The sequence below is a fragment of the Chaetura pelagica genome, unplaced genomic scaffold (assembly GCF_000747805.2).
Source record: "Chaetura pelagica isolate M959 unplaced genomic scaffold, ChaPel_1.0 scaffold20, whole genome shotgun sequence".
In the NCBI taxonomy this organism is placed as follows: domain Eukaryota; kingdom Metazoa; phylum Chordata; class Aves; order Apodiformes; family Apodidae; genus Chaetura; species Chaetura pelagica.
In genome coordinates this window covers 3,423,739-3,434,580 of record NW_009951958.1, presented here as the reverse complement: position 1 = coordinate 3,434,580, position 10,842 = coordinate 3,423,739, and positions in this window count along the sequence as shown.

Genomic DNA, 10,842 nt, shown 5'->3' with positions numbered 1-10,842 from the left:
TCAGTCACTGTGGGATGGGGGTAACCAGCAGTGTATGATTTTTACTGGAACATTGCAGTGATTCAGTAAGGATGCAGGTATTTTTGAAGACTCCAAGGTTGGAGATGACAAGGTTTTACTTCTGGTAACAGCTAAACTGGTGTGTCTGATGCAGTCTGTCAGGTGCTGCCTAAGTTGCCTCATTTTTTCAAAGGCAAGGAAGAGTGGATTAAAGGAATCCCTGATACCTGGGGTGTGTCAGCCTGAGAACAAAAGTCCCTGGTTTGTCTGGTGAATGGGCAGGTATGGCTGATGGGCTGTGGTTGTCCGTGGGTCAGTGATGGGCAATTTTTTTACTGTAAGAGTGACAGAGCACTGGAACAGACTGCCCAGGGAGGTTGTGGAGTCTCCCTCACTGGAGACATTCAAAACCCACCTGGATGAGTTCCTGTGTGATGTACTCTAGGTGACCCTGCTCTGGCAGGGGGGTTGGACTAGATGATCTCTCGAGGTCCCTTCCAGCCCCTAAGATTCTATGATTCATTGCAGAGCAGATGTGGAAGCCCTTCCCCCCAGTGGAGTGACTTATCAACCCAGAATGTCTGTAATGGTTGATAAGTTCTCTGTGTCTTTTTAGCACAATCAATTATTTGACACTTTATTTGAAGAAAATAACCCTTTTTTTCCCCCCCCTCCCCCATGTCTATTTGTAACTCCTTGAAGTCAGGGCCTTTTACTGCACTATGGATCAGCTGGGGTATGTGAGAAGTGCTACTTCTGCTCAAGGTGCCAAGGAGGGTTTGAGCAAGCCCACTGCTCCCCAGAAGAACGCTTACGCCAGGCTGGTGCAGAAGCACCACAGCGGCCGATTCCGGTCCTATTTGAACCACATTGCACAGAAGATGCAGCTAGAAGACAGCACCTCTAATGATCCCAGCTTGGATCTTGACCTGCCCCTGAGGAGAGGCCTGGTGAAGGATAATCCAGCCAGGAACGGGTTGAATGCGCAGAGCTATTCACCTGTCAGAACATCTCGCCTGGAACACTCCATGCTTGGAGAATTTGAGAACAACAAACCCCAGACCTCCCTGAGCAGATGTCCTCATAAAAAAAATGCCATTGTTAGCCCAGAAGGAGACTTGGAGGTTGAGGAAGACTACTATGTCCATCAGCGTGGAGCTGCAGCTGACCTGTCAAATATGAGTGATGCCCTGGGCCGGAGAGTAACAAACAGCATGAGACACCGTGCAGCTCTGCAGAAGTCTTCTGGTTCTGATGAAAAGGATGAGGAGGACATGTGGAGGAAGAGACATAAGAAAAGAGACAGGTGTCCTGCCAACACAGATACAGCAGCTGGACACTTGTTGACTGAGCAGTTTAGCGAGGATGTGCTAGCAATAAATGCCAGGAAAAACAGTCACTTGTCTCCAGGTCAAGTCCAAGGTGAGTTGATGCTAATGAACTGTTTGGTCCATTTGCTACAATTATTGTGGAATTGAATGTGATATTTTAGTCATGACTGAATTAACAGGAGCCAGTTCTTCTCTGACCAATTTAGTCAGCCCTTAGTTACCTGTGGGTGGCTTTGTCCTGTTTTACAAGTAAGTCATCTGGCATGTGGAAATGGCTTCATGTGGAGCCAGCTTGGTGCTGTCATGACCCAATCCCCTGGTGCAGGCTCTGTGAATGTGGCTGTGCTGCTTCCAGGATCAGCTCAAGAGCAGGAGAGCCCAATTTCTGTGGTGTAGAGTCCAAATTAATAAGACTGCTGGATCCAAGCTGACTTGGGGCAGTGACACTTTCCTCTGCATTGCCTCTTTGGATCTGGAGTGTTGCTTTGCCTTCCTGGAGGGTCCAAGTCCATCTAAGACTCAGGGGTTAAGGTGCTTGTATGGTATCTAATTCCTGACTCTGAGTGTTGCTGTAAGTAACAGAGACCACATCTTGCAGTAGTAAAGTAGATGGGTCTCTTCCATGGGGTGTTCAAGGCAAGAAACCCATTTATGGAGAGAAATAAAATTCTGTGTTAAAAAGCAAACCAAAACCAGAGCATCAACAAGTGACCAAAGCCCAACAGTTTGAGTTTGATCTTGCAGTGTAAGGAGTTAAAACTTTCTCTGAATTATGTTTATGGTGAAATACTTGGAGAGCCTGATCTTATGAGCTGCTGCTGGAGGAACTCACAGATGTCACCATGTTAAATTCTCTGTAACAAGTAGGAAAGAGATCGATTTCTCAGCTCAGTAAGATGGGCCTGAGGCCTGTCACAGCTCTTGGATTGGAAGTCAAGTAAATGTTTAAATCAATCTTATAAAGCTATGCCCTGTCACTCAGGAGTGGCAAGTAATGTGCATTTTTACAGGGCTTGCAGTATTTTTGGGGCTGTGACAGTAGATTATGTGCCAAAGTTGCTAAACTTTCATGAGTTTTTACAAGAGAGATCATAGAAGTTCAACACAAGCAGATTATGCTAAAATGTGTTGATGGGCTTGATTTTGGGGAGGTTTTTATTGTATGCTTCATTGTAACACTATTTATTATGCTAGCCTGTTGTTCCAGACTTTGCCACCTTTCCCCCCAGCTTTTGGAGAGCAGGGAAAAGCAACTACCAGAGTTGGAGAGTCTAGAAGGCTTACAGCTTGTAGCCATGAAGACAATAGGTGCCTGTATGGATTTTAGTATAAAATAAAAATACCCTGGCTTTCAAAAGCAAAGCACCTGCAGTTCCCTCTAGCTCTAGCTGGGAGTGGGGTTGCACAAACCCTTTGAAAACGAGTTGTTTGTTTAGTGTGAAGGCTAAGAGCAGAAAATTTTGACCCTCATGTTTGACTGCCCAGGTGGAAAACTCACACTGTGGGGAAGATTATTGGAAAACTGTTTGTTTAACAGTGACACCTTCTTCCTGTTCCTCTTGCATGCCTCCCCAGCCACTCTCCTGTGTAGCTGAGACTGGTTACTCTCCAGAACACTTGTAGGAACGCAAAAACAGTTTCCTGGGGAGGAAAGAAATAGGGGAAAAAAAAAATAAGTAATTTGATTCAGGGAAATGTCTTTTCTGCTGTTCAGTTTGAGCTTATTTTAGCACTCTTGTTAAGTGAAATGAAGGTTTTACAGTATGTGAGCGCTTAGGTATAAGAGCTCACACATCAGAGTCCAGATTAATATTTTCTCACTTCAAAGCTTGTCTTTCTCTCTTGATGCTGATATAAGTCATATTACTTTGCATACGCAGGTGTCTGGTTTGATCAGTTTAAATTAAGGCTTGTGAAGCTGTGATGGCAAGAATTGCTTCTGTCATAGCAGTGAGGCATATCATCTTTTCAGTAGTGACATTTCTTAACAAATTAACTCTGCTCAGACTGTTCTAGGCTTTCCAAAAGGCTCTTTGAGCTAATCTCAAAGCCAAGCATCTCTCTTTGTTGCTTCTTTTCATTGTCCTCTTCTTAACAGCTCTTCAGCTCAGGCTTAGCCGTGGTCAGGTTTGCAGTGATCCTAAACTGAAAGTGCTGAAACAGAAGGCAAACGTGGAAGGTCAAGAAAACTGTTTGAGTGCCTGGGGCAGGCTGTGGGCAGCAAGGGGCTCATCCTCGTTGATGTCCTTCCAGTGGTGCAGCAGTTTCTGTGGCCTTGGGGAAAGGCAGTGTTGATTTGTGGAGCCCCAAGGAAGTGTTACTGAGCCCTGGAGCTCTGTTGCTGATGTGTTGCTGCCCATGAGAAGCACTGAGGATTGCTTTTCTTGTGCTGTACTATAAGGCCCCAAGACAAGGCTTGAGGGATAGAAATAATTTCACAGCAGACCTCAGCAGTCTCTTCTGGTGTTCCATATAATAACTGCTTTTCCTAAATACTGGAAACCTTGCAGTTGAGAGCTGTGTGTGAGCAAAACCACGTCCTTCATATGAAGCATATGACACTGTCATGAAGTTGTGCATTGGTTTAATTCTCCAGAATGAGAAGTCTGGGGTTTGGGAAGATGATGCTGCACATAGATGCATTCCACTGGCTGTTTCTCCCTTCTGTGCAGCTGTAACCTTTGTGAGAATTGTCATAAAGCCTCCAAAACAGAAAATAATAATAAAACACTACTTTAAATTGTGATGCTTATAGTTTTTAATCTCATATATTTTCCCTCATGGTATTTTCCACTAAATCTCCAATCTTCTAGGTTCTTTAGGTGCTAAAATTTGATTAAACTTCCTTAACAGAACATCTTTTATGAAGTCACCTGGGTTGTTTTCTGGTTTTGATAAAAAGACCTTAAGGATTTTGTGACTTCAATCCAGAGTTAGTAGTCAAAATCTCTTGTGAGGCTGACTAATGTTTCTTTCATTAAAGGGCTTAAAGCCCCCTTTTCCTTGAGGACAGAAGTACTGACTCTGCAGCATCTGTCTGTCACATGCCAGTAGTTGAGATTTGCATGGCTTCTAAGTGGAACTTCATCTTGAATATCTGCAGTGCATTGCTTTGTCAGTCAGTAGTTTAGACCAACTTGCGTGTTTTCTTCAGATCAGCAAGATTTTGGTTGCTTTTTGAGTACGTGCACTTCTCAATCTCTTTTTGAGGGAACATTGCTGTTTGATAGCACATTCCTGAGTCTGCTGGAAAGTCTGAAAAACAGACATCTACAAAAGAGAATTTCTGAGGATCTTTGGAGCTTTAGTACCAGGGAGTGAGGTGGCTTTGCTGATTCCGAAAGCTTGGGTGGAGCATGATACTTGTGAAGGCTGATTGCTATGAAATAGGTTTAGATTTTGCAAGTCTGGATATACAGTCTCAGTCTGTATCTGCCTCAGGAAGAATGCCACCACTGGAGGTTCCTCTCACTAAAAGCTTCATGGGTTTATGATGTGATGGAGGTATCTTGCCCATCTGTCAGGGTCAGCATGCCCCCTGAGCAGAAACAGACAATTCTTGGGTAACAACAAGCCTTCTCTGAAACAGCATAAGATTTCCACAGCCCTTTCTGATTTATCACCTGTCTGACACTTGGCATTTACTTGCCCGGCCTGTGATACTTAACCAACTTGGGCAGCTTCCATGGAGGAGTGTTGCTGGCAAGCAGGCTGGTGTTTAGCATCATAGCTTTAAAAACAATTATGGCTGTTGGATGGTGATGGTGTGTTTGTGGCCCCAACCCTGACATTTCAAAGGTTCAGCATAGGTAAAGGAAGTGTTCGGGAATGGCTTTCCTGCATGTTTGACAGGTGCAACTTGTCAAGAAATAGCAGCCTTGGGAAAATGGTTAAGTTGTAGGGATTTTGTCTTTCAGTCATATACTGCTATAAGTTTTGTATTTGCCTTAGTTACTTTGGAGAAAGGACCACAGCTTTTGCTTTTCCCTTCTTGAAAGGCAAATTTAAGAGAATGCTACTTTTTAGTGGTGAGTCTTCCAGTTCTTGTGTGGTGAAATTCAGTATATAAGAATGCTGTTATCTCCCTATCTGGCACCAACAAATATGAGCCAGTGATCTAGTATAGGCTACAGATTCGGCTCAATAAATGGAGAATGCTGGTTGCTGTGGAAATCTCTAAAATGTAGCTAACCTTGCCAGGTCCAATGTAACGTTCCTTAGATGACGTTAATCATAGTCATAAGATATGGGAGAGGAGGGAAAATTGGATTTACTGTATGGCCCCATCTGAGAACTACATGAAAAATAGAATGCTCCTTTCTCTAATGGTTTAGCAATGTCATCACAAACATAAATTTTTCTCTTGCTAGAAAAAAATGTTGCATTCCTGAATCTTGTGCAACTAATTTTTTGGCTAACATCAGCTATAGTATGTGAGTTAATATCTGATGTATCCTCTCTTGGGGAGATGAGATCCTGCCCTTACAGGGACTGTGGTTTGTGTATGTGATCTAATAACTGTCTTCCATGCCCTTTGCCAGAGTCCTGAGCACACTGTGCGGCACTGGGACTGAGTTCTGCAGCAGGAGCCTTGCATCTGGCAGCTAAGTTTTCATCTCCATGAAGTAGCTTCCTTCACCTGCTGATGCTCATGGGAAAATGTTCATCAGTGAAAACACTTGTTCTTGTTAACCTGCTTTTTTTTTAAAACTGTTTTTTCATCTTCTCTGTAGCTCCAGTCTCTGAAGTTAGGCCCTGTTACATAGTTCTGGTAACTATGCTTGGCAGCTTCCTGCTCCTAGGCTAATACAGAATTGAATTAATTTTGAATTAGATTTTAAGTATTTTCTTTAATGTGACTTGTCATCAATTTAAGCAACTAAAGTCCTGTTGAGCTCCTTCAGTGTCAGTTTCTTATGAGATAAGGAGTTTGCAGATAAGGTGTGAGTATGGATGCTTGTGTGTCAGCATAATAAAATCATGGTGCATGTGTAATGGTTTAAAAGCTGTTTAGCTGAACTAATTACATGCAGCAATACTTGGAGAATTGTTGCTGACAGGTGTGCCTGGTTCCTGCAGTGTCATGTTCTGACCCTGTGCTGTTTAATACTTTTGTCAATCATCAGGAAAAAGAGGATTGGAAGGGTTTTTTTGTGTGATTTGGAGACCACAGGGGATGTTGAATAATGGAGGCAGTTCCTGGCAGCAGTCTGGATCACTTGGTGGACTAGGAGCAAGCAAAACAAAATGCATTTATTGGACCAGTGTAGAGCCATGCTAGCAGTGTGGGAAGCAACAGCTTGGAAAAAAGTTTTGATCTTTTGATGGATTAATCAGCTGAACATCCTGCTCCTGTGAAACGTGGCCAAAAGGGTAATGGATGAGCATGGGAATTGGAAGATTGAGTATGGACTGCGTGTGTCTTTGGCACGGCAGCAACAGCAGCTTCTGGAGTATCATATCCCGTGGTGATGCCCTCTGTTTGGGGTGGATGGTGATGAATTGATGAATACTCAGAGGGCTGCCACCAGGAAGATTAAAACGCTGGGAGCATGAGTGAATGATTTGAGGAACCCTGCTTTACTTTCCAAAGAGATGCTTGGGGGAAGGGAGCTTTCAGTAAATTGCCTACATGGGGAACAGATGTTCAATAATGAGCTACTCAGTTGAGCAGATTATGATATAACGCATTTGAGGCTAAACAATCCAGGCTTGAAATACAGCACAATTTAGCAGTGAGAGTGAATGACCATTGGAACAATTTTACCAAGGCTTGTGGTATGTGGGCTGTCACTGGCATGTTTGAAAGCCCTGATAACAAATTCTTCCCCAAAAATATGCTGTAGTTCAAACAGGAATTAATTTGAAAAAGCTCTCTGTCCTCTGTGATCCATGAGGTCAGCCAGCCCACACCCCAGTCAGGTCTTGCCTGTTGTTCAGATAATCTCTGAATTGTCTCCTTCCCCATGGGTACCCAGGTAGGCAGGACAGATGCTTTGCAGCTGCCTTCAGTGACTGATTGAGATTCCTTTCCAGGCCATGGCTACTGTAGGGCTTTCACTGCTGCCTTGCTCTCCAGCCTCTGCTTCTGCCTCTCTTGTCCCATATGCTGGTCTCCTGTCCTATGTGCTGGTGGTCATCTCTTGCTGTCCCACCTCAAGCCCCCTGCTAACTAGCTCCACGAAATGCTGTGGGTTGCATGTCCCATACTCCCTCTTGTGGGGGAATCTGAGCTATGAGGAGTTGAAACTTGGCTGGGGCAGGATGGAAAACAAAATGTTGGGATCTATTGCACAAAATAATATCTTCTGTGACAAAAATAAGAATTTCCAGGGTGCTGAAGGAAAATATCAGCAGTAGCAGCTGCAGCCCACAGATGTATGGGGCAGGTCACACCTTGGAGAATATTTCAGACTCTCTTACAGATACAGGCCTGCAGCAATAATATGTTTTTGTTCAGTTTCTATGTTTTTAGGTATTTTCCCCCCACAGTACTAAGGGTTGTGAATGATGTACCTATTGCACTGAACGGGCAGTATGGGGAACAGTTCATCAGCAAATTATTATTCTGCAGCACATTGGATGACCTTGGGATATGTATGAATCTCAAAGTAGTTCTTTCATTTCTTCAGCTGTTAGTGTCTTCCAGTATGTTAGCACCTCCTATCAGGTATGTTGCCTTTCAAAGCCTGTTGACTTCCTCTGATCTTCAAGCAACTTGCTTCCCTCAAACTACTGAAGCCCAAACAAATCAAAGAGAACCTCTGCAGTATGTGTTTAAGGTGTTTTGCTTGAAGTCTTGAAGTCTTTTCACAGCAGAGTTGCTGGATAAAACAAAAAGCAAAAGGAAGCTGCTTTGGGAGGTTGGAAGGACGAGGGGGCAGTGGAAGCAGCCCTGACCCACATCCTGAGACAGGAATGGAAGCCTGGAGAAGTGCAGTCATCAGGCGGAGTAGGTAGTTAGGAGGTCATGAGCAGGGTGGAGCAGGTTCACAGAGAGTCCTGAAAACCAGAAGAGATGTATCCCCTCCCTGACAACGCCACTGTGCTGCTGCACACAGCTGGAGCACAGCAACTGTTTTCATAAACTTTTAGTCTATTGCTACTAAATGAGTTTCGTCACCAACCCTTAGTTCAGCGCCTGGAATGGTATCTTTGGCTCTTGCTCTCATGTAGTATTCCTACAACACAAACCCTGCTGAGGAATTGAATAAAACTGCAATTACTGTCTGAGTTCCTGAAGTCAAAATCCTGCAGGCATCAGGATGCTTGGAAGTGTTTTGGAAGAGGAAGTGTGGTGTCGTGGGCACATGATCTTGGCGGTCAGAGGCAGTTTCCACAGCATTGTTTTCTGCAGCAGAAAGAATCCATTGTGCATTCTTCACTTCAGTTTTTCAAAGCATAGGCCCTTTCAGAAAGCCAAAGTCAGCAAGAACATTTTCATTTTCCCTAGTTCCATGTTGAAATCTAGGGACATGAAGCACAAGAGTTGTAAATAAAAAGAGCGGTACTAACATGTGCTTCCTACCATGTACATGCTTCCTGTGCCATTTTCATGGATCTGGAAATGAGCATCTGTCTCTGCTTCTGACTTTCCTGAATATCCATGGACATATTTTTTGCTACCTTGTTCTTTAAATAGGAATGTGCTGCAGTGTAAAGCAAGAAGAACTTAAAAAAGAGGCATGAGTTTTTTAATAACACAACATGGAATTTTAAAGAATGTATTCTTTAAAAAAACCCTCTTCTGCTAATTTGAAGACAGATCCTCCCTTTTCTGGCACTGTCACCTCCAAAAAGCAGCTCATGGCTCTGTGAACTCACTCTCAGACACTGAGAGCCTGAATTTCCCCATCCAGGAGTCACTGGCTGGGGGGCAGGCTGCCTTTCTGCAGCCAGCTTGTCCCTTATGTGGCAGGGATTCCCTTTGTGTTTGTTTTTTTTTTCTCTTTTTTTTTTCTCTTGGACCTCCAACTTTTCTGTGCAGATTTTGACAGACTTTCTGCCAAAAATGTTTAGAAAAATCACCTTCTCCAAAGAAGCAGGGTGAGAGAGCTCTGCAGATTTGTTCCTGGGTATGCAGATGGCTGGCAGCTGGGCTGTGTCCTGGTGCATGACAAGCTGCTGGCTGGCACTAGTGGAGCTGTGTTATGTTGTACAGAGTTGCTGGTAACCAGTTGGGCTGTTGCTAGAGGGGCTAGTTACTCTGAATCACTCCTGAAGTCGCATTTAAGGGCTGTGTGGACAAGCCTTTGCTTTAAGCACCATCTTCTAATTTTGTTTTGGTTTGTCTTGATGGTAGAAGGTTACAGCTCAGATTTATGTTCTGGCTGGGCCCTGGTGGCCCATTGTAATGGGTCAGTTAGAGGAAACTAGTGGGCAGAGGAGCTGGTCTGGTAGCTGGATTTCAATACATCATCCACTAAGTTCAGGACATTTGCATAGCATTTACATTTTGGCTGAGCCCGTGCATGTAAAAGTAGGTCTGCATTGTTTCTCTTCTTGGAATGACTGTTTAATTAACTTTAAACTTAATTATGCCATCTGCCATCTGCCTAAATCCCTACAGTGCTGTCATATCACTGTCCTTTTCCACTTCCCTCAAGATACTCCCTTTCCCGGAAGTTTGCCCTACTTTTCAGTCATTAAGATAACTTCAAATCATTCTCATCCTTGCTAATTTTTGGGGCGAACTCACAATAACACTGCAGGAACCCTCTTTAGCACTATGGTCAGGCTTGGACTGAGCACAGACATGTGTTGCAGACCCTCCTGTTTAGGATTCTTTGAGTTTACATTTCATCAGAGAAGAAGGATCATTTCTTATTTGCTTGTGCTAATGTGATCTCTGACTTTCTCTTAGACCCCAGACTGAGCATCTGAAATACTGCCTACTAGGTTTATCTCCTGAAAGTCTCTTTGCTGCCATGAAACATCACTGAACTGATAGCATATCTCCAAGTCTTGCCTTTTCACTCCTACATCTCCAACAAATTCTTTCCCATTACATCCTCATTTCTCTCTATTGCTTTGTCTTTAATCTTAAGCCATCGACTTTATTTAACCTCTTTGCTTCAAGATAGAGTAAAATGCATCGAGGTTGTTCTGTTCCAAGGCTAGCAAAGAGCTCTGAACTCATTTAATTCATGCTGAGAGCAGTGTTGAAGCACAGCTGTTCCTAGCACAGGCTGGAGCAGAGCTGAGCTCATGGGGTTTTGGTCCTGTTAGTGTTATTTGGGCTCTAGCATAGAGTTTTGCTTGAGACCTCTTTGCTTCAAGATAGAGTAAAATGCATCGAGGTTGTTCTGTTCCAAGGCTAGCAAAGAGCTCTGAACTCATTTAATTCATGCTGAGAGCAGTGTTGAAGCACAGCTGTTCCTAGCACAGGCTGGAGCAGAGCTGAGCTCATGGGGTTTTGGTCCTGTTAGTGTTATTTGGGCTCTAGCATAGAGTTTTGCTTGAGACATATTCCAAGAAGTGTCTTTTTTCTTCCTGGTACAGAACTCTTTCC